The 25,412-nt window shown below is 40.8% G+C and overlaps 1 long non-coding RNA gene across 1 annotated transcript in view; it reads right to left on the reverse strand.

The window, feature by feature from the left end:
* Positions 1 to 2,584: 2,584 nt before the first annotated feature.
* Positions 2,585 to 25,412, reverse strand: part of LOC138441533 (uncharacterized) — a 71,925-nt gene continuing 49,097 nt past the window's right edge. The window contains exon 3 of the long non-coding RNA XR_011257395.1: positions 2,585 to 3,031. This is a non-coding gene — a long non-coding RNA (uncharacterized lncRNA). The remainder of the gene's footprint in view (positions 3,032 to 25,412) is intronic.

A 25,412-nucleotide genomic window follows, 5' to 3' on the forward strand; every position in this document is an offset into this window, starting at 1 on the left:
AAATCTGCCCCATCTAGCCTTTCCTATAGAAACTAACTGCCTTCTTAATATTAACAATAACAGCAATAATAAAGGCCAAAGAAGAAATGCTACTGTTTAGAATTTTAAAGCCTTTGTGTCAGCCTGGACCATGGGAAGAACTGAGTCATCAGATCCATATATTCAAGTTGGCAACAAGCACTTTCTTGGTGATGTGGCTTTTGAAATCCTGCACATGGAAACAAGAAAACTTGAAATCCTTTGGCCCACGATATTGTTATAAGGCCTCACCCTAATAATGAGCAGTGTTTTTCCTATTTTCTCACTAAAAGATTTCAAGAGTCCTCCTTACCTGGGGCTCTAGTTGGCCTTCCAGCTATAACAGTAACACTAGAATTCTATAAGAATTACAACTGCAATAAAGGGAATCCCACTCAGCATGGAAGGATGAGTTTTAGCGCTGACCATCAGGGCTTTAGTGTAGAAGGATGAGTGCCCACACCCCCTGTTCCAGCTCTCTGAGAAGAGGAAGTATGGGCTGGTGTTCTCCAGGCCGCCTTCCACCAGCAGGGCTGGTCTTCCTGTGCCAATGGGGGAAGAGGGAGGGGCCCCTTTCACGCTCAAGTGAGAGAATAGACTATAAAAGAACAAAGAAGCCCCTTTGTGTCTATTCACACAATGGAAAGAAGCCTGGCTTTGTAATCACACAAAAAGTGAAAATTGAAAATGTTAGTTCCTCTGTCCTGTCCAAGTATTTGCAACCCCAGGTACTGTAGCCCACCAGGCTCCTCTGCCTTTGGAATTTCTCCAGGCAAGAATACTGGAGTAAGTATTCATTACCTTCTCCAGGGGATCTTCCTGACCCAGGGATCGAACCTGCATCTCCTGCATTGCAGGCAAATTCTTCACCATCTGAGCCACCAGGAAAGCCTCAGGGAAGCCCAAACTAGGGCTCAAATTCACACAGACCAAGGCTCAAATTCAAAGTCTGCCACTTGCTAGCTGTGTTATCTCCTAAAGCTGCACTGTCCCATGAAGTACCAACCAGTTCCTGGGCACTATTTAAATGCAAACTAACTAAGATGACATAAAACTTAATATTTAGTTTCTTAGTTGCACTGGCTACATGTCAAATTACCAGTAGTCTAGTTGCTACCATACTGGAAAGCACAGATGAAATATATTCATTACTGGAAAATTCTACTGTTAATGGATCATTAATGGATCATTCTATAGCAATGATCTAGAAAAAGTAAGTCAATCTCTCTCTCCCTCCCTCTCCTTGGTCCTCCATCTCCTCATCTCAAATGAGACCACAGGTGAGACCATCTGTACAAAGTGCAGCGCTTGGCACAGAGCAGGTTCTCAATGTGTTGTATGTTCTCTCCCTTCTGTTCTTCAAGGTCTATGTGTTACTTGGAGGAAAGGATCGTACTTCATCACTTTTGTATCCCCAGTGCCTTCCTAGCACAATAGACAGCTCAGAGGAGGTGCTCAATATTATTATTTATGTATGTGGCAGCCTGGATCGGAGGAGAGTTTGGGGCAGAATGGATGCATGTGTATGTATGACTAAGTCTCTCTGCTATACACCTGAAACTATCCCAACATTGTTCATCAGCCATACTCCAAGAGTGGGGACGGAGGTGGGAGGGGGTTCAGGATGGTGGGACACGTGTACACCCATGGCTGTTTCATGTTGATGTATGGCAAAAACCACCACAATATTGTAAAGTAATTAGCCTCCAATTAAAATAAATAAGTTAATTTTAAAATAAAATAAAAAGTTAAAAAATAATAAAAATAAGTAAATATTTGTTGAACTATACAACTAATCCTTTCAAATAGAGCTCAAATCTATCTTCCATGCCATCACCTGAATGCAGTGCACTAGGGATTAAAGAAAAGTTTTATATATAGTATATATAAAAATAATATATAAATTGAATAACATATCACTATTAATCATCAATTTTATGTTAATAAAATACAATACTATTAATCACTATTAATTTTATTTATTGATCATTAATACAATTAATTTTATATTAATAAAAATATATATAATGTAAGGAAGGAAAACTAGCTAACAATTGTCAATATTTATTCAATGCAGTGTGATGTGCTTTGTTTACAATAAGTCATTTAATCCTCATGAAAGTCCCATGACATGACATTTCAACACACATTTGGCTGATGAAGTAACTTAGGCTCAGATTTCAGAACCACAATTCAAACCCATATAATTCTGAGGTCAAAGTGCATGCTCTCAGCTGTTATATCCCACAACCTCCCAATGATGAAGGAATAATATTATCCCTTGACTACTCCAGCAGATTCTTGTGATAAAATGATCATACATGAGAACATCCATCATAAACTCTAAATATCCATGCAAAGTGGCCTAATCTCAAAATCAGAATATCAATCATCAGAATCAGAATATCAATAATAGGATAATAACACTTTTGTGTGCCTCATAGACTAATTGTGAAGATTATATGGATTAGTGTATTTAAAGTGCTTCTAATAGTTTCTGGTATAACTTTAGCCAACAATATCACAGTTATTACTATGTTATTACTTTTAAATGGTGAAGAAATGGGAATAAAAATTGCTTAGAACAGAAAGATATTCCGAATAAAAGTGAAGCCCAGTTCTCCAATATTTTTTTCTAAGTCAAAGTATGTGAAAGGGTTTTCCTTGATCTTAATCACTTAATCAAAACTCTCATGGGGACTATTCACCTGGAACATTTCAGTATTTGGGGGAGAAAAATTTAATCATTTCCCAGCCCAGGGTCTCATCAACAGCCACCAGATGTATCAGTCAGCGTACCACGGGGTTCAGCTCACCTTGTCAGGTGCAGACGCTGCAGGGAGAAAAATTCTAGGTTGTCATGGCTTAGAGAACAGAACCTGAAAACTGGCAATGAGGCCAACATTTCCTTCGGCAATCACAAAGCAAGTTTTAGAAGTTTCTGGACAACTTGCAGCAGTGACAGGTGGACAAAATTTCACACTCTCTGGTCTTGTGGAACCCCCAAGCCACTCTGTTAATAGTAAGAGAATGAGAATTAAAGTTAGAGTCTATTGTATCAATCTAACAGTATTTATTACTAACATACACACTTAGAATGATGCATCTCAAGTACATGTTCTTTCTTTTTTCATTTGAACGAGTATAAAAGACAACTCCCCAATAAAATACTGAGAACCTGGCTTAAGAGTCTAGCAGCCCTCCTCCTCCAGGTTCACAGAAAATAAGCGACAGGGATTCCTAGACCATAAGCCACTAAGAATTAGACTCACAAGTAGGAGGGACTTGACATCAGAATGGGACTATAGAAAGTGCTGGATGAAAAATTTCTATTCTTGATAGAATGTATTGAATATGATTGATAGTTGTTAAATGTGAATGACAAGAATAAGAATGTCTATAAAAGAACTCTAAGATTCTACTTAGCATTTGAGAAGACAATGGTGTTATTCGTTGAGAGACAGTTTAACAGGAAGAAAGTGGGATACAGGAGGGGAAAAGGGAGAAAACCAATTGTAGTAAACACCTCTATGTGCCAAGCCCCTGAAGTAGGCATTTCACAAACATCCTTTCATTTAATCTCCACTGAAATCTGTAAGGTAGATATTATCATCCCATTTTATAAATTAGGAAGTTGAGGTTCAGAAAACTAATGTAAGATATTACAGTTCTTAAATATTAAGATGCTATTCAGACTTAGGACTTTGTTGCCTGAAAGCTCATGATCTTGCTAAAACATCTCTATGAATTACGAGGGATATTATCATCGAGAATCCTCATTACACCTCATTATGTAGCTATTATTAGTCCCATTTTACAACTGGGGAAACTGAGGTTCCGAGGGATGCAATGATATGCCAGTAGAACTAAATGGAGAGAGCCTAAACTCTGGAGGCAGATAAGTCTTAGATTCGAATCTCAGTTTTGTTACGTAATACTTTCATCACCTGATGCAAAGAGCCAACTCATTGGAAAAGACCCTGATGTTGTGAAATGCTGAAGCAAAAGGAGAAAACGGCAGCGGAGGATGAGATGGTTAGATAGCATCACTGAATCAATGGACATGAATCTGAGCAAACTCCAGGAGATAGTGAAGGAGAGGAAGCCTGGCATACTGTAGTCCACGGGGTCGCAAAGAGTTGGACCTCACTTGGCAACTGAACAACAATGACAAAGTGATTATGATTTTTTAATTCCCTTCTGTCATATAGGAATCACATACTTTCTGAGGTTGCTGTGAGGATCTAAAAAGGCAAGACATGTTAAATACCTGCATGGCATGAATTCTCAATGCATTGTCATCATTATCCAACTTACATCTCCTTTGTGAAATTAAATGAAGCAATGTAAAGGCATAGCACACTACCTACTACACAGTAAGTACTCAATAAGTGATAGCTATTATCGTTGTTAAGTGACAAAAATTGCCTTTGCTCTCTCATCGCTGATTCAAAAACCCACAAGAGAAGTCTTGTCCGGTCTTGCCAGCAGGATTTCCTCCATAATAAAGCCCTCTGAGTTCACTCAGGTGCAATCTGATCTCTTCTCCCCTTGGCTTTGGTAACCACTGGTATTCCACCTCTCTTGACCTCCTTCTCCCCCTAGGCCCAGGGCAGAATAATATCCCTGTCCTTCCTCTGAGGGGTGTAAGGCGGCTTAAATAATTAACAGTTGTGAGATGCTTTGAAAAGAGAGTGCAAAACACCATAAATCCCAGGAATTAATTCATAAAATCAGTGGTGGGCTTGACAATTATATATGTCATATTTGTTCAGCTGTGAGAATGGTGTAGAACGTCAAAGTTTGGAGTGTGGTCCAAATCTCTCAAGACCAAGGATTTCCTGCAACTCTATATTGTCTGTGTTCTCTAAGACTAAGATTGTAAAATTCCAATCTCTTAAACACAGCATTAGGAATAGTTGCATTCTATTAATTTTTTTTTTAATTTAAAGTTCTCCACTAGTCAGACCTAACCCACATTGCAGTCTGGGTTTTGGAAAGCAAATGGTGGAATGAAAAGCACACAAAGCTTGGAGTTATCAGAACTTTCCTGGAGCTCTGGTTTCATCACTCTCTGACTGGGAACATTTTAGTTCATTATATGACATATCACAGTATTCACCTTCTCCTTAGAAAAAGACTAATAATTGTTCTAGTAATTCAGGTTGTTTTAATGAACTGATGAGATGCTGCTTAATACATTCATTCATCAGAAGATTACTGAGTATTTTATTCTGTGCCAGACTATTGGGCAATAGCAATCCAAAAAGCCCTTGGTCTCATGGAGATCAAACTTGTGGCTACAAAAGGAGAGAGGGGTGAGGGAGGAAGGGTTGGGAGCCTGGGGTTAGTAGATGCAAACTACAATGTATAGAATGAATAAACAACAAGGTCCTACTATATAGCATGGTTGTTGCTCTGTTGCTCAGTTGTGTCCAGCTCTTTGTGACCTCATGGACTACAGCACACCAGGCTTCTCTGTATAGCCTAGGGAACTGTATTCAGTGTCTTGGGATAAACCATAATGGAAAATAATATAAAAAGGATGCATTTATGTGTGTAACTGATTCACTTTTCTGTACAGCAGAAATTAACTCAACATTGTAAATCAGCTATACCTCAATAAAAATAAAAATTTTTAAAATGTCTTGGTCTCAGTAACCTCAAAGGACAAATAAACTGATTATTGCAATAGGATGGGCTAAGATCTTGTCATTCCAAGTGTGGTCCATGGATCAGCAGCAGCATCACCATCTGAGAGATTTTTTTTTAAATGCTGATTCTTATTCCCCACTCAGACCTATTAAGGCAGCAGCAGCACTTTCACAAGGTTCTAAGGTATTCCTATGCTTGTTGAAGATTGAGATGCACTGGGCTCAGGACAACACTAAGATAAGTACAGGGTGCTATGGAGAACTTAAGCTAGATAAAATATAATGTTGTTGCTATCTAGCTGGGTGGGGCAGGTGGGCAGTGAAGAGAGGCTGGCAGAATTTGTGGGGCATTTGATCCAAAGGGAGGGGTATATGCAAAAGCACAGAAGTATGAACCAGCATGGCAGCTTGAAAACTGTAAGGAGCTCAATGTTTCAGCACTGGGATGGGAATTTTATCAATAAAGTGCTACCGATTGTCAGTGGTCCTTGTCATTCAAGCATAACCCCTAAAAATCATCTGAGATCCTGTCTGAGATGTTTATTTTGGCATGCACTACATGCACATCAAACTGCCTCTGAACTTCAGCTTTAACTACAAGCGCTTCTGTCATACAAATTGCAAAGGCATTAACTGGCAAGAAATCTCCAAGAGGAAGTAGAGGGTCAGGTTAAAATCGATCACCTGTAGCCCCTCACATATGTTTGATGTTGTTGAAAGAAAGAAAGAGACACAGAGTTTGGGAGGAGGGTAGGAGGAAGGGAGGAAGAGAAAGAACAAAGGAAAAGAAAAAAGGGGAAAAAAGAAGAAAAATGCACATTTCTTTTAGGATTAGATTTTTTTCTGCATCTTCATGCCTGAGCTTTTGTTCTTCAGGGGACTTTCGTCGTTGGGATCTTTCACTCTTTTTGTCTTCTATTGAGTTAAACTTTGTTGTTTTCGTACGTAGTTTTAGAGATGCTTTGCATTTGTTCAATATATTTAAACTTGTCCAAACACCTCATGTCTGGCTCATAAGACCTTCATATCAGGCATTTCTAACTTCATTCAATTCCTTTTCCCAGTAGCAAGCAAAAATAATTTTGCTTCCAGAGAATACTCAGCTGTGCCCCATTCAGTCCTTTTGAAATACTCTTTCCTCTGCCCGAGCCCCTTTATCCTCAGGAAAATCCTCATTCTTTAGTAGAAACGGTTGCCATGACTACCACCTACTTAGGACCAATTACATGTACTCAATTTTTATTCACTCTTTTCTTTTTTTCTCTTTCCAATTTTATTTATTTATTTATTTATTTTTTGCATTTATACTTTTTTTTTATTTTTTTTTATTTTTTTAATTTTAAAATCTTTAATTCTTACATGCGTTCCCAAACATGACCCCCCCTCCCACCTCCCTCCCCACAGCATCTCTCTGGGTCATCCCCATGCACCAGCCCCAAGCATGCTGTATCCTGCATCAGACATGGACTGGCGATTCAATTCTTACATGATAGTATACATGTTAGAATTCCCATTCTCCCAAATCATCCCACCCTCTCCCTCTCCCTCTGAGTCCAAAAGTCCATTATACACATCTGTGTCTTTTTTGCTGTCTTGCATACAGGGTCGTCATTGCCATCTTCCTAAATTCCATATATATGTGTTAGTATACTGTATTGGTGTTTTTCTTTCTGGCTTACTTCACTCTGTATGATCAGCTCCAGTTTCATCCATCTCATCAGAACTGATTCAAATGAATTCTTTTTAACGGCTGAGTAATACACCATTGTGTATATGTACCACAGCTTTCTTATCCATTCATCTGCTGATGGACATCTAGGTTATTCACTCTTTTCTTATTACTGGGTTCTTTTTCTTAGGGAACCCAAACAATAACATTAAAAATTTGCCAAACACCTTCACATTGATGTTCTCATTTTAATCTCAAACTATCCAGGACTGTATGTATCAATTATATTTAACAATGATTTGAAGCAATGATCATTATTAACTGGATTTGAATATTCATTTATTCAACAAATGTTCCCTGAGCAGCTACTATATTCTAGGCATTGTTCAGTACAGTTTATCACTCTTCTTTCTCACACTTCTGTAAAATCTGATTTAATTCTTGCCTTGCATGTTTTCAAGCTCTTAGGTTTGGTTGACCTTTGTAGTCAGCTCATCCAGCCTTTGGCCCCACATAGAGGGCCCACCCAGAGCACCCTTGACTATAGTCAGCTTCTGCCTGAGCACTTGTAGTTGAGGAGAAATACTTTCTCTGTCCTTTATCATAGTCAGCCAAAATCTTCCTACTGTATCTACCACCAACCAGTCCAGTTCCGCTCTCTGTTCCTTCACAGAATGTCAGGGCTTGCTTTTCTTTCTTTCTTTTAACAGAAACATCAAATGAAACTCAAGTATCATCTTCTACAGTTTCCTCATTTCAGACGGAAGTATTGAAGCAACTTGTCAATAACAAACTGCACATGAGTGAAATGCCTGCAATGAAAACCTTCTCATTCTAGGCCAATGCTCTTGCCCTGACAGTGTGTGGCCTCTTATTCGTTCTGAGTGATTTACCCAACACGCCAGCCCCTTATGCACGTTTCATGTGTGTGTTCTTTCTGTTGCTTCTGCTAACAGCTCTCAGCCTTGACAAGACTTGTTAAATAAGCAAAGATTTGTGGTTTTACTATGTCTTATTAAAAACTCAGTTGCTTCTAATTAGAGTAATTAAATTAATATTTAAATTATCTTTCCAGTTTCCATAAAGATCACGATATCTTATGGAAGACCAGCTTATTCATTCAACAAATGTATATTCAATGTATTCTGTGTGTCAGGCTGAGAGTCACACAACTGAAAGAGCCATGGCATCTGCTGTAGAGAAGCTCACAGCAATCAAGTTGGGAAGATATATATATATATACACACTAACGCAGAGGGTAGGGGTATGGACTCCAGTGTCCGAAGGACATGTAAGAGAACCTAGCTCTCCCACTAGCTAATTACATCACACTGGTCAAGCTATCTAGCATTGGTAGATCTCTATTTCATCATTAGTAAAATAAGGTTATGTAATACAGTATTAACTTCAGTGTACTCTGCTGATGATTAAATGCTTAATAAATTATAACCATCTTTATATGGTATGTAATTACCGATTAAGTAGTGACAGCCATTATTACAGCTATTATAATTAATGAAAATTGTGTTAGTTTAGCAAATGTTTATTATGTTTTTGCCAAGAGGCAAACTAGTATTTATAGTTGACATGGATATGGGTCATCCAGATTGCCTTCAAGGAAGGACTTTCTGACCAGCTGTGGAGGTGCCAGCAACATCAGAGTGCATTAGCTGGAAGGAGCTGCTTTGCCTGTGGTCCTGCCTTCCCCAGAGAAGCCCTATCTGGAGACTAGCAAGGCAGAAATATAGAGGTCCAGCCAGCCCAGCCCAGGTCAGATCAACTATAATGAGCAATATATTCCAGCATTCTTCACCAGCTCTGCCCAAATTGAGTTCTCCCTCCCCCCATCTTGCTTTCTCATAGGGGCCCTGAACTCTTATCTCCCCATCTGCCTCCAGAGAACCCAACCAGAAACAGTACTATAACCAAGAACATGGGTTCTGAGCCACACTGTGTAGGTTTAATTCTGACCTCCACTCTCTGGTCTCCCTCAAATGAGTCACTCAATGGTATGTTTTCTTGGTTTCTTCATCTACAAAATGGAAATTAGAGTAACACCTACCTCATAGAGGTGTTGTGAAGACCAAATGAGTTAATCCGTGTTAAGTGTGTCTGGCAATTTTAAGCATCCAGGAATGCTGGTTGTTATCCTTTCCAACATTACTATATACTCAGCACCACACCACACCTTGGTCACACAAAGACCAAGTGTGTTGGTCCTTGCCCGTGAGGACTTCTATTAAGTATTATGATAAATGTGTCTGTTCAGGAAAGACATTCTGTCATTGCAGAGTGAATTGTTTTCTGTGATAATCCTTAATTGGGACACAAGATCCTCCTGAGGCTGAAAAAAATATGGGGAGATTTAATCAGGCATTACTTCATAAAGGAGGGAGGCACTCATGTGTTTGCACAAAGAATGAAGAGAAGGGTTTAAATGAGGTCCAGGTCACTGTGATATCTAGCCTACTTCAATTCTGCCCTAAACAATGGTGAAAAGTGAAAGTGAAAGTGAAGTCACTCAGTCCCCATGGACTGGAGCCAACCCAGACTCCTCCACGCATGGACTTTTCCAGGCAAGGGTCTGGAGTGGGTGGCCATCTCCTTCTCCAGGGAAACAGTGGTGGATATGGACAATAATGCACACTGCTATACTGCCAGAACAGAAAGGATTTTTCACTTCTGCTCCCTTTCTGTTAGTTTTTGCTTCCATCCTGAATTCTGCACTCAGGGATTTCTCCCATTCACAAGCTTTACCAGTTGGGACAGCAAAAAATGAACATATATAATATTAGCCCCTCTGAACTATTTTTTCTCATAAATTTTATTTATAATGCAAATAAAAGAACAAAGTTTGTTACTTGTACTTATAACCCTTTTGAAGACAGAGTAGGGTGATTTTTATGTTTGATTACCATCTGTTTGACTTATGTATTTTAATAAAACCAGTAATGTGTATCTATTCTCCCAATATTCATGGGAGGTCATGGGAGCTGTAAATTACATTTACACTAACTTGCTTAGGATTGACACTGTTACACAAAAACAAATGACATATTCAGCTTTTTTTTTTCTTTTACTGAGTCTCCATTTAAAGAACCAAATGAGAAAGAAAAGTATGAGGAAGGAAGAAAACATGTTCATTTTACTCTCCTGACAACTTTAATGAAACAGAGAAAATCTTACTCCCATTTTCCATGTAAGTAATGAGGCTCATAAACAATGGAGTAAGACAGATGCTCAATGGCTAAAACAATCAAGACCAAAATAAAATAAACAAACAAAAACAAGTGCTCTGCTCTGATAGGCATGCTGTATGGGAAGAATTCAAGGTTTGGAATCCAAAAGATCCAAGTTCAAATTGTAGCTTTGCCATCCATTGTTTGTGTGACCTTGGGCATGTTTTGAACTTCTTTGAGCCTCAGTCACTTCAACTGTAAAATGGTAGGCAGAGCAACACTAGTCACTTACATCCGTGAGAAGTAAACGAGGTGAAGAACGCAATAGCTGTTCAATATTTATTAGTTGTCCCTTGTTACTTCTCACCATATTCCCTGGATCTCTCACTCCACCTGCAAGTGGGGGGTTTCTAGGGTCACAATGTCAAATCATGATGCCCCATCCCTGTTAACTGGATCACTATAGAGCAATAGCTCATAGCTGGATCCCCAGTACAACCAGCTCAGAGTCCTAATTCCCCTTTCCTGACCCCTCTGATACCACAAAGAAATCCTAACTTACTCCACTATGAACAGCTTCCTTTACAAGGAGATTATAACCCAGTCTGGGTCAAAGCCTGGAATTCCTAGAATCTTGGCAGTGGAAGGATTTCCTTACACACCCAGCACAGAACTTTCCCAGCATGAGTTCTACAGATCATTTGTCCCATAGGATATTAACTAATGCAATTTCAGGTATGGTGTGTCTCGCTTGAGGTATCACAATGTCCATTTTCAAATCAAGTGAACCAAAAAGACTTGCAACAAAGGCATATCCTTAACTTTGTTTTCTCAGCCATTTTCAAGCTCTATCATTCTCTTTTTGCAGAAGACTTAACAACACTTTGAAGAACTGGCACTCTACAACACACAACTTCAAAGATATGGTCTCAATTATAGTAACTTAGATATAGAGTTAGCTTCTAACCCACAGAGACTCTTACTAAAACTTTAAGTTCTAGGACCCAGGAGGTAAGAAGACACTGATCATTATCTAAGTCCAACAGGTACGAGGTTCAGAGATGGGAAGTGATTTTCCCAAAACCAATCAGTAAGCTGGGGGCACACGTGGCCCCTGTACCCAGTTTCCTGGGCCTCACATCGATATTCTCTCTGTAACCACAGGGCCTTTCTGTTTTAAGCCTGGGCCACAAATTGAAGTAAGTGGGTTTGCCTAGTGCATCCATCCATTGATACACTCATTCATTCATTTGCAAATCCTCCTGTGTGCAAGAAAAGACACTAAGCACTAAAGACATAAAAGCTTTGACCTCTCCCTTCCAGGAGCTGACATTGTCATGTAAATGAAGACATACAAACAAACAAATAGAGAACATGATCTGGTTCTGCTTTCAGGGCTGTATGCACAACAGAGAAGGAAAATAGAGAGGTAAGAGATAGAAGGAGGAGGCATCTACCATGTGACTAAAGTCTGGAGAAGAGGATGGCAGAGGGCATGCCAGACACAGGACAAGGCTTGTACACAAGTATGGAGGCTTGGGGCAGGGTGGGGAGCTTGGACCCTTGATGACATGCCTCACTTGGTGCATGTGAGCGTGCTAAGTTGCTTTAGTTGTGTCCAACTCTTTGCAACCCTATGGAAACTGAACACAAATGGGAAGGTCTGAGGTGTTCCCAAAGCTTGGACGTGTCATTTCCCTTCCTGCTCTTGTTTATTCATTCATTCATTCACTCATTCAGTCATCTGACAAATATTGAATAGCATTTACATTGGGATCTGGGTATGTGGGATACATCAACGGGTCCTTCCAAGCCACCCTGCCTCCAAGCCTCTACTCATTCCCTCTTCTTTCTCTCTCCCCCTCCTTTCTTTCACACATGCCCACACACACACATCCTCACTTGCACACACTCAGTAATTTCTTTCTCCTGGCTTAATGAGCACAGTAGAGAATAGTAATTGTCCTGAGCATAAGAGATACTCCATCAACCAAAACTCCCCCTGGCCTCTGTGTTTTAAAACTATCTGCTCTCCTGACTCCGGGCAGTTCTCACAGTTCATAAGTGCCCACTGCTCTTCCCTGAGACTATTCCAGGGTAACAGTTGCCTTTCAGAGGGTTGTGCTTTGCTTCATGAATGGGAGAGAGTTTAGTCTCCATCCACCATGTCCACTGATACTGCAGTATTCTGGCTCCTATTCAGAGTCACAGAAGCACTTCTTACAGCTCAGGCCCAACTCTTAATAGATTACCTGTCTCTGAGATTGAAAGAAATGCCATCCACCTTGAGACAATAGATCTTTTTTTTCCTTATGAGAATTTCCTTTGAGGAGATACAGTATGAAGCACCAGCAAAGCACTGAGCTTGGTCATCTGAAAGAACTGAGTTAGGTTTTTGAATGATTTTACCTTTCTGAGACTCAATTTATAGCATTACTGAAATGGAGATAGTTGGTCCTTCCCAATAGGCTAATTACTAGCATTCAATAAGATAGTATGGGTAAAACCCTTGAAATATAATACAGTAGGTGTGTAGTGGCTATTCTAGCTCTTCTTTGGCTTCAGCCAAAGTTGAAGTTGCTTGTTGACAAATGTTGAGATCTCAAGTCTCCAAAGGCAACCAAAGGCAGAATTCACAGAGAGTTTAATAATTAGCTTCTCTTTCTATTTCCTTGAATTAGTAGCTCATTAATGTTTCTTGAAAGCTAGATGTTACAGTTCCTTGTGGGTCAAATTACAAATGCTATTTATCTATGGGAAATTCCACATTTAATTCATAATTAATGAAACTAGAATTTTTTTTCATGGTTATCCATTTGAAAGTTGCACTTCTTACAAATAGCCATGTATCCCTAAGCTGGTAACCTATGTTCTTTGACTCTCAGTTTTCCCAACTAATTATATATGTCATAAAAATATGATGAAGAATGAATGAGAAAAATGTACATACAGCACAATTTTTTCAATGTTATTTCCATGGTCTTTAAAATGAAAGAAAATTAAAACTCTCCCTGCCTCCCCATCAGTTAGTGTTCAGGAAAAAAATAAAAACAAACAAACAAAAGAAAAAAAAGTTAGCTGTTAAATAAAGAAACATTCATTATGAATTTTATTACTTCAACTACTGTAAACTGTGTAGGAATCTGAGCTGCAAAGCTGCCCATTAAACTGTCTGCTCTTTCCTGTTTAAACAAGGCCCCTCTTGGGTCCTGGCTGCCTGAGCCTTCATGAGTCTGAATCCAGGAAGGAAGACGTTTCTACGGTAACCGCTGAGGCCTTCTCTGGAGGTTCTCTGGGAGAGGCCAGGGTCTGGTGCAAGTGACAAACCCCAGTTCCCTTGATAATGCACAGAGAGGCAGCAGCCATGATGTCCAAGCACGAGCAGAATGAGAGCATTCAGGCGTGAAATCCCTTTCAATCGCTCGTTTGTTTCCCATGATGGAGAATTCACTTTGTGCAGCTCTTGAAAAATGGTCGATCTAGGCTCAGGGATGTATAAATAATAAACGTTCCAGAAGGAAAGATATTTTTGTGACTTGGAAAAGGGGCTATTGACACCCCAACATCATTGGGGTCAAAGATTTAGATCATAAAGAAGAGTCCAGTAGACTTATTTTGTAAACTGTGAAATAGATCATCAGAAGGGAGTAGGAGGAGGTGGGTTAAAGTCATCTAAGGAGGCTGGAATCAAAAAACATCCTAAGCTGCTGGTGAATAAGGTTTGTGTTGTACAGTCGTGACTGTCACCATAAAGTGTGGTAAGTGCTCAGAAAGAAAGCTGGACAAGAAGCAGCGGGAATATGAAAGGGGGATACCTGAGGTGACCAGACTCAAAGAAGAGATAGAGCTTGAGCTGAGACATGAAGAATGAGTCAAAGTTGCTATCATTTATTTATGTAGCATAATGAAGGAGAAGGGGGCAACAGAGGATGAGATGGTTGTCTGGCATTATCGACTCAATGGGCCTGAGTTTGAGCAAACTCGGGGAGATAGCAAAAAACAGGGAAGCCTGGCATGTTGCAGTCCATGGGGTCAAATAGAGTCAGACATGACTGAGCAACTGAACAACAACAACAGTGTAGCATTTGGGCTTCCCCAGTGGCTCAACTGGCAAAGAATCTGCCTGCCAATGCAGAAGGTGCAAGAGACACGGGTTCGATCCCTGGGTCAGGAAGATCCCCTGGAGAAGGAAATAGTAACTCAATCCAGTATTCTTTCCCTGGACACAGGACCCTGGCAGGCTAGTCCATAGGGCCACAAAGACTTGGACACGACTGAAGTGACTTAGCATGCATGCATGTAGCATTTATGTATGACAATGTGCTAGACACTTTCTATGCATCATCTCATTTAATCTTCACAAGAGTCCTTTTGTATGGACACCATTACTGGTCACTGTTTTTAAGATGAAGGAAATAGGCCTAAAGAGGTTAGCTACTTTCCCACACAGCTAGTGGATGGCAGGGTTAAGATTCAAATCCAGGTCAATCTAATTCCTACACCCAGCTCTTTGACTATTGGCATACAGTCTTCCATAAATAAGTGCAAGAATCTAGCATGTGGGTAAGTTGGGGGTAGTGTTCTGGGCAGGAAAAAAAAAAAACCAGCACAAGCAAAAGTACAAAGTTACAATGCGTGTTTGATCTGGTACTTATCGATGCTTAGTGGCACCACCTATCTTCCACAGCCTTGTCTAAGGATATGTGAGCCTCAATGTTGCTTCTGACTCCTAACAATCTGGCCATAGTGAGACCATCTGATGCTTGCTGCTGCTGCTGCCAAGTCGTTTCATTTGTGTCCGACTCTGTGCGACCCCATAGACAGCAGCCCACCAGGCTTCCCCATCCCCGCGATTCTCCAGGCAAGAACACTGGAGTGGGTTGCCATTTCCTTCTCCAATGCATGAAAGTAAAAAGTGAAAGTGAAGTTGCTCAGTCGTTTTTGACTCTTAGTGACCCCATGGACTGTAGCCCACCAGGCTCCTCTGTCCATGGGATTTTCCAAGCAAGAGTACTGGAGTGGGGTGCCATGGCCTTCTCTGATCTGATGCTTACCCAATAATAAAAATCCACACACAACTGGTGGCCTGGATGAAGTCCCTACATCTTCCATAGAAGTCAGAACGGTAAAAATCTATTAGGAACCACTGTCTCTTTTACAACTCACTTTTACAGCCTGTGGATTTCTGGAAGCGCTCATCATTTGAGTCTCCCTGTATTCTGCACACTCAGAGTAGAAACAATTTCCATCTCAGTTTCTTTCCACGGGGACATGCTGACCCATGGTGCTTAGAGTCAAAGTAGTTCCAGTTCAGTAAAACGGCTTTCATGGAAAATCCATGGTGGAGCTTGGTGGAAAAAGTGCCTGCCCATGCCAAACACAGTGAAAAATAAAGAAAGTTATCCAGATGTCAAGGCCAAACTGGCCACGTAGTGGTAGGAGCTATCCAGGTCATAAGAGCCAACATTAAGTGCTTGCTCTGCAGGTACTCTTTAAAATATATATATATTTATTTTTAATTGAAGGATAATTGCTTTACAATATTGTGTTGGTTTCTGCCATACATCAGCATGAATCAGCCATACGTATACATATGCCCCCTCCCTCTTGAACCTCCCTTCCATGTCTCACCCCCCTGGGTTGTCACAGAGCACTAGTTTGAGCTCCCTGAGTCACACAGCGAATTCCCACTGGCTTTCCGTTTTGCATACGGTAGCGCATATGTTTTCATCCTGCTCTCTCATTCGTCACACGCCCTCCTCCTAACCGCCCCCACCACGGCCACAGGTCTGTTTTCTTTGTCTGTGTCTGCATTGCTGCCCTTCTGCAGGTCCTCTTTGTATATAGATTCTTATTCTTATTCTCTCCACAATCCCTCTTTGCCTCTGTACAGAGGAAGGATCTGAGTCTCAGAAAGGTTTGGTTGCTTTTCAGAGATCATATAGAGTATTCCTACCCAGGACTCTCTGAGCCCCAAACCTCCACTTTTACACATCATTTCAAAATCATCAATCTAGTAGCTGATTGGAATTATCATAATTTTGCCACTATTTTGCTCTGGGTTCCACTATTTTGCTCTGGATGTCCACTGGTTAGCATATATGCTGATGCTTTGGCGAGAAAGTACTTTCTGTGTCCCAGGTTCTCTGCTGGGTCCAGAACATTTGGAGACTGCTTCATTCTGTGAGTTAGTCAGTCACTGAATATTTGCAAGGACCGATTACATGCAAAGTGCTGAGGCTAAAGGGGTGAGCCAAAAGCAGAGACAGACCTTCATGAAATACCCTCACACTGTAGTGGGTGCCATGAAGAAGAGGCACGAGGAGCTGTGAGTAGATGAAACGAGTGGGGGACAGGACTTGGTGCTTCCATTCAAGTCAGAGGAGTCCCCAAAGAGGTTCCTGGGCAAGATGGGGCAATAGTGCGGGTGAGGGAGATAAGCTGGAACGACTGATGAAAACCGAGAGGAATAGGGACAAGTAAAGCAGGCAACTATAGGAGAGAGATTCAGTATTACAGTCAAGTAAGCCACGAAGCCAGAAGCACAGAGGAAGTGGAGTTCACCTGTCTGAGGGCAGGGGTAGCTGGAGAACACCTTCAGGAGGTAGTGATGTCTAAGCCGAGAACTGAGGCTGCACCAGAATCCAACAGAGAAGGGGCTGTTTGGTGCACGCAGAGGAAACAACACACACAAATCCAAAGACAAGAGAGCATGTGATTTGTCTGGGGAACTGCAAGTGCTTGTCTATGTCGTGGGGGACCAAGAGAACTAAGACAGACCCAGGATGAGGGTAAGTCATGCTAAAGGGAGCAGCTCTGGTGTTGAATAAAAATAGTGCTGAGGAGCATTATTCTGATGGCAAATGCGCAGTCAGAGCATGGGATGTGTCCTGCGGATATTAACAAGGCAGATGCCAGCATTATAAATGGGGAGAGAAATGGGGAAGAGGAAAGGAGTAAGAAAAGGAACTGATATTTATTTGATATGGCACCTACTAACTGCCAGATACAGTCAGGTAGAGCTCCATTCTTTAGATGCACCAGAAAGTGAAGCAAATTGTCTGTGGGAACATTCATGCTTCATTCTTCCTCCTTGACTCCCAGAACTGTCTTGTTCCTCTTATTTCCAAGGGCTGTTCCTCTTATTTCCTCATCCCTCCAGAATATTACCCAAGTGGGTGATTAAGATTGGCATGAGTCAGGACTCTTATCTGTAAATGGCGAGAATCAAAATTCAACTAGCTTAGGTAAATGAGACACAGTATCTATGTCAGAATTAAGGAAATTAATAAGGAAATGTTTAGCACTAAGGCATAAGAGGGGCAGGAGTTCACCTGGGGCTCAGAAACTGCTAAATTCACTAGGGCCCTCTGTCTCTCCTCTGTAACTCTCTACCCATAACTTTATTCTCTCTTACTACCAACCATTTCCTTCTTCCATATTAGCAGGAGCTTGGTCACCCATAGTTCTGGGGCTTTCTGCTACAAAAGGACATGCTCTTTGTTTCAGTTTTTAAGTCCAGGGAAAGATTTCTGATTAGGCCAGGGTGGGTGGTATCCACTCATGAATCAATCAGCCACAACCAGTAACACAAACATGGCTATCCAAAGGTCACCCCTGTGATTTGGAGGTCATTCTCCCAAACTCTTCGTGCATCAAGAAGCCATTCCGAAGAGGATCTACTAAAATCATAGCAATATTTGCCATTAATGGGATATTTAAGGCATGGCAGGCTCTGAACATTGTTCACATTATTCTTTGATAACCTTATTTGATTTCCCCAACAACCATGAGAAGCAAAGATACCTAATTTATATATCGGAAAGCTGAAGCTCAGAGAGGCCTATTGATTTGTTCAATGTCCCACAGCTAGGAAGTGGTTGGAGCAAAATTTGAATCCTGGACTGACTCCAAATCCATGCCTTTAACTCTCAACCTAATTACACCTACTTTGGCTTCCTTGGGAACTAAATGGAGGGTGGTAAAATCCAGGAGTCCTGGGATCCACCTCTGCACTGTCGAGCTGTGTGGCCTTGGACAAAACCCCTAAACTCTCCAGTTTTATTGTGTGCCAAATAAGGATAACAATTACTGCTCATTTACTTTTATAATCATAAGATTAAGTGAGACTGAAAGTGAAAGAGCTGAGAAAAGAATTTCATGCTAATGAAGATGAGGCTTCACTGTCATTTTATTCCTCCATATTCCAGCATGCCATGGTTTTGAAACATCCTGTAAAGCACTATTCTTTGAAATAAGAGTACATTTGTGAAGAGCCAACAGACAGACCTGCATATTTTACATTATATTTTTTTAATAATTCCAGATTGACAGACTTTAACTGAGGAAACAAAAATAGAGTTAATTTATCCTGGATCCAAATGTTAGGCTCCTCTAGGTTTTTTTCAAAACAGACATTAATTTTGTTCCTCTGGATTCCTTCTGTGCTGACACCACCTGGTTTCTGCTTACTTTTCTTTTTCACCTGTTTCTGTGACATGAGATTATAATTGGTTTCTGCTGAACTTTCTCTTGCTGTGATGTACTGATTAACAAAGAAAATGAAATTTTCCTTTCATTTAGGCAATGAGTTCTGCCCCACTGCAATGTTTCAGATGGCAATCCTTTAAGGAACTATGGTTCTGTGGAATAATTTCCATACTTAGGAAATAACTGCAAGGTTCTACTGGAAGCCTTTGTCAGCCAACATTCTCTCTATGGCCCATCAGCTACAAATTTGCCCAGACTAGGAACTGTGGCGTAATCCTCCTACTCCTAAACCCACACATGAAGTCAGGCTCTAGGCCAGGTGATGGACTTCCCCAGCCCACCTCCTGTCTGGGTCCCCTTCCACTTTGTGTCACAGCCTCAGCCCAGGCCTTCGCACTTCCACCCTGGGACTGTTTAAAAAGCCTCCTAATCAGTCATTCACCTCTACAATGGCGCCAGGGTGATCTTCATAAAACAGAGATTCTGACCACATCAGCGCTGCTGATCACCTTTCTGCTGCTTCCTATTTGCTAGATAATATGGTCCTCCATGGGCTTCCCTGGTGGCTCAGATGATAAAGAATCTGCCTGCAGTGCAGGAGACCTGGGTTCAATCTCTAGGTCAGGAAGATCCCCTGGAGAAGGGAATGGCTGCCCACTCCAGTATTCTTGCCTGGAGAATTCCATAGACAGAGGACCCTGGCAGGCTACAGTCCATGGGGTCGCAAAGAGTCAGACATGATCAAGCAACTAACACTTTCACTGTCTTAGGGTCCTCTATAACTTGACCTCTGCACATCCTTCTAGCAGCATCCCATTGCCGCCCTGGCCTACCACACCATCAGGATCCACCTTACTCAACATGACAATGATACTAACACGTTTATCTTTTATTGCATGTCTGAGTCTGTAGAACAATTTTTCACAAATTCTCAGAAACATCCTACAAGATATTTTATACTTTTATTATACTCAGATTCAGACACTTAAAGAATCTACCCAGGATCACACAGCTGATCTCACAGGTGGCAAACTTGAGACCCAAACCCAGGTCCATCTGATTCCCAAACTCTTTGTACTCTGCCATGTGAACATTCTGAAATACTGGCAGTTCTCTGAATGAGCCATGCCCTTTATACCCTACCATCATCTTTGTAATCACTCTTGCTACAGCCTTTAATAATCTTCCCTTTCCTTGGCTGGCTGGCTGACTGATACTCATGCCATAAGGTTTGTCTGAAATATCACATAGGGCTTCCCTTGTGGCTCAGCTGGTAAAGAATATGCCTCCAGTGCAGGAGACCTGGATTCGATCCCTGGGTTCAATCCCTGGGTTGGGAAGATCCCCTGGAGAAAGGAAAGGCTACCCACTCCAGTATTCTGGCCTAGAGAATTCCATGGACTCTATAGTCCATGGGATCGCAATGAGTCAGACATGACTGAGTGATTCCACTTTCACATCACATTGGAGTGAAAGTCTGAGCAATTGCAGACGCAGAGTTAAAGAAAGAAATAGAACCAGACTGGAAACCAGGAAACTAGGTGAGTCTCTGCAGCTCTGTTCACAAGATTCCTTGTATGAAATCTGCATAACTCTGCCTGCAACCTGGAGTTTCGAGGAGGATCAAATGGGACTTTATATTTGAAACCACTTCACAAACTATCAAGCCCCATATAAATATGTTATTATTCATTGTTATGTTAATTAAGTAATTAAATCTCAGCTATAATAATGAACCTTAAAAATAACTGTTAATGGCTATTAATCAAAATACAGGCTGAGAGTAATCATACTCATTAAAATTGTCAGTAATAATGATAATTGGCCCTGATACTGAGAAGTGGTCCATGGGGCGTGGATTCACATGAAACTGGGAAGTAAATAACACAAGTGAGAGTTGGCAAAGGGACCCAGAAGCAGGCTAATAACAAAACAAGCAGATGAGCCACACTATTCCTGGCTGAGAGTGCTGCCATGCTGAGGGAAAAGGGATCGATAAACACCAAAACCACCCAGTGTTATATGAATATTTGGCTTGCAATGGTGCATATAGTTATCTGTCTCTGTACATCTCTGGGTGGTAACACCTTCATATTTAGCTTCACCACATTAAACTACATGTGAGTCCATTATCATGCTGTTCCCTAATACTACCTACTTGTCAATCCTAAAGGAAATCAACCCTGAATATTCATTGGCTGAAGCTGAAGCTCTAATACTTTGGCCACCTGATGCAAAGAGCTGACTCATTGAAAGCGACCCTGAGGCTGGGAAAGATTGAAGGCAGGAGAAGAAGGAAATGACAGAGGATGAGATGATTCAACGGCATCACCGACTCAATGAACATGAGTTTAAGCAAACTCCTGGAGATGGTGAAGGACTGTGAAGCTTGGTGTGCTGCAGTCCATGGGGTCGCAAAGAGTCAAACACTACTGAGCAACTGAACAACAACAATCACATCACCATGTTTCCTGACAAATCCAAGATTCTTCATGGCCTGATTCATGGCCTATTGTATGAAGACTTCCTGGATTTTTCCTGGGAGACTAGGGATGTTTTTCTGATCTCCTTTACCGCTATAAGCCTTCCCTTGGAAATTACAGTCCCAGTCCATCACTTACTAGCCGAGTTTCAAGATGTTACTTAGCACCTCTTTTATATTAGCTAAATGAGGATAATAGCAGTATGGACCAGGCAGGATTGTTTTGAGAATTAACTAAGGTGTCTAAGTCTTTTAGAATAGGATTAGACACATAGTACTCCATTACTGTTCATCATTATTAGTACCATTATTGCTGTTGCAATTATTTGTCTCTATATCTATCACTCTGCCAGACTGTGAGCTCCTTCTCTTTGTGTCCCTTATTCCTGGACTTACTACATAATAGCTGTCCCTTTCATTGTTGATGTTACAACGGAAATGGATGAAGAATATTCTTGAGGAACCTGTGGACAAGACTAAGGGCAGTGAGCTGGAAAATTCATTGACCATGAAGTCATATTTGATTTAAATCTTGATTCTGCTACTTATTTAGACATTGGTTTTGTGCAAGTCACCTCCCCTTCTAGACTCAGTTTTTTCATCCAGAAAATAGAAACAATAATCTCTGGCCTATTTCCTTCCATCATGGGGTGGGAATAAGGACACAGATGCGAAACCACTCTGTAAACTGAAAGTGAAAGGAAAGTCGCTCGGTCGTGTCCAATTCTTTGACTGTGTCCAATTCTCTGTTACTGTGGACTGTAACCTACCAGGCTCCTCCATCCATGGGATTCTCCAGGGAAGAATACTGGTGTGGGTTGCCATTTCCTTCTCCCGGGGATCTTCCTGACCCAGGGATTGAACCCGGGTCTCCCACCTTGCAGGCAGACGCTTTAACCTCTGAGCCACCAGCACAAATCAAATATAAAATACTTTTACTGTTATTAGAACCATCTGGAAGTTGTTTGGACTTACAAATTGATAGAATCAGTCAGCACCTACTTGACTTACACAAAAAGCAGTTGTTATGCTTGGGTATTTTTTAAGCCCTTAACCCTATGGATATTCCAAGTCTTTTCTCCAGATTCACGCCCAATTTGAGAATGTTCAAGTTTATTTTCCCAAAAACTGAATAACAATAGGAATTCAAAATATAGCTAAGGCTGAAACTTCGCTCAAGATTTCAGTTTCTATTTCCCTTAAGGAAGTTGCTAGAATCCTAGCTCATAACTGAATTATTAAATGCAGCTCAATTCACAGGGCTTGTCAAGGTAAAGGGAAGCTCAACCTTAGAGGTTGCTTAAAGGTAATGGAAGTTTAAGATGGAGAGTAAATTGCAAAACAAGAAAGAACCATATAGATGGTAAGAACACCGGACTAGGCGTCAGAAATCCTAAATTCTAACCTAGCTTTGCAGTCTTCTAGTTTAAACATCTTCCCTATCTGGGCTTTAGTTTTCTCAGTAAAACGTAGATAACCTCTCCCGGTTTCATTAACCTTTGCCATAGAGTAAATCACCTCAAAATTCAGTGATGTAGAAGAGCAAGAGCTTCTTTCCCACAATTCTGTGGGCTGGTGGATAGTTCTGTTCATCTCTCTGGGCCCACTCAAGGAGCAGCATTTAGTTGAGGAGTCAGCTGGGACTTGGGCCCCATGGACACAGTTAGGACTCTGAGCCTCTCTTTCTGTACAGAGTCTTGCATACTTAAGGTGCTAGACTGGGCCTCCTTACATTCTGATGCTGTTCCAGGAGAGGAGAAGTGGGATTGTAGGGGTGCTTAAAGCATCACCTCACACAGAGTCACTCTCCTCATGTTCTATTGGTCAAAACAAGTTACAGGGTCTGCCCAGACTCAAGGATTGGGGAAACAGACTAGACTCTTTGATGGGATGAAGGCAAAGTCAAATTACAAAAAGGGACATTGGTACAGAGAGGCATGATTCATGGGGATTCATGGATGTGGGGGCGGGGAGCTTTTTGTACCACTCTAACACACATCTGTCCTGCCTCCAGGGCTATTTGCAAACATCTAAGCTAATATAATCAGAGACACTTTGTAAAGGATAAAGTGCTATGTCATACAGATGGAAGAGCATTCAACTTTTGTTCTACCATTTGTATTCATATTATTTAACTGATTTCAAGATGATCTGGATTAAGTTTTCTGATTTTGATTCCCTGTTAGTTAAGAAAAGTGTATGTGAATATAAGGAGAAGCGTCCAGACAGGTAATACAATATCATCGTTCTGCAATCCATCATGAATTAGTGGATGTAGGCTTCAAGCATCCGTGGCTTTTCACCTTACAAAACCCAGGACAATTTGATCTTTTTTTTTTTTTTTAGTTTTTTATTTTTTAAATTTTAAAATCTTTAATTCTTACATGCGTTCCCAAACATGAACCCCCCTCCCACCTCCCTCCCCATAACATCTCTCTGGGTCATCCCCATGCACCAGCCCCAAGCATGCTGTATCCTGCATCAGACATAGACTGGCGATTCGATTCTTACATGATAGTATACATGTTAGAATGCCATTCTCCCAAATCATCCCACCCTCTCCCTCTCCCTCTGAGTCCAAAAGTCCGTTATACACATCTGTGTCTTTTTTCCTGTCTTGCATACAGGGTCGTCATTGCCATCTTCCTAAATTCCATATATATGTGTTAGTATACTGTATTGGTGTTTTTCTTTCTGGCTTACTTCACTCTGTATAATCGGCTCCAGTTTCATCCATCTCATCAGAACTGATTCAAATGAACTCTTTTTAATGGCTGAGTAATACACCATTGTGTATATGTACCACAGCTTTCTTATCCATTCATGTGCTGATGGACATCTAGGTTGTTTCCATGTCCTGGCTATTATAAACAGTGCTGCGATGAACATTGGGGTACATGTGTCTCTTTCCATTCTGGTTTCCTTGGTGTGTATGCCCAGCAGTCAAGACAGTATGGTACTGGCACAAAGACAGACATATAGATCAATGGAACAAAATAGAAAGCCCAGAGATAAATCCACACACCTATGGACACCTTATCTTTGACAAAGGAGGCAAGAATATACAATGGAGTAAAGACAATCTCTTTAACAAGTGGTGCTGGGAAAACTCGTCAACCACTTGTAAAAGAATGAAACTAGATCACTTCCTAACACCGCACACAAAAATAAACTCAAAATGGATTAAAGATCTAAATGTAAGATCAGAAACTATAAAACTCCTAGAGGAGAACATAGGCAAAACACTCTCAGACATAAATCACAGCAGGATCCTCTATGATCCACCTCCTAGAATTCTGGAAATAAAAGCAAAAATAAACAAATGGGATCTAATTAAAATTAAAAGCTTCTGCACAACAAAGGAAAATATAAGCAAGGTGAAAAGACAGCCTTCTGAATGGGAGAAAATAATAGCAAATGAAGCAACTGACAGACAACTAATCTCAAAAATATACAAGCAACTTATGCAGCTCAATTCCAGAAAAATAAACGACCCAATCAAAAAATGGGCCAAAGAACTAAATAGACATTTCTCCAAAGAAGACATACGAATGGCTAACAAACACATGAAAAGATGTTCAACATCACTCATTATTAGAGAAATGCAAATCAAAACCACAATGAGGTACCACTTCACACCAGTCAGAATGTCTGCGATCCAAAAATCTGCAAGCAATAAATGCTGGAGAGGGTGTGGAGAAAAGGGAACCCTCCTACACTGTTGGTGGGAATGCAAACTAGTATAGCCACTATGGAGAACAGTGTGGAGATTCCTTTAAAAATTGCAAATAGAACTACCTTATGACCCAACAATTTGATCTTATATGTCTACTGAGGCGGAATGGATTACCTAGGAAGCTCTCTTGCTAAATTTAAAAAAAAAAAAAAAAGATCCTTGATTTGATCAAGACTTTAGTTCA

Source organism: Ovis canadensis, chromosome 1, assembly GCF_042477335.2.
Source record: "Ovis canadensis isolate MfBH-ARS-UI-01 breed Bighorn chromosome 1, ARS-UI_OviCan_v2, whole genome shotgun sequence".
Taxonomy (NCBI): Eukaryota; Metazoa; Chordata; class Mammalia; order Artiodactyla; family Bovidae; genus Ovis; species Ovis canadensis.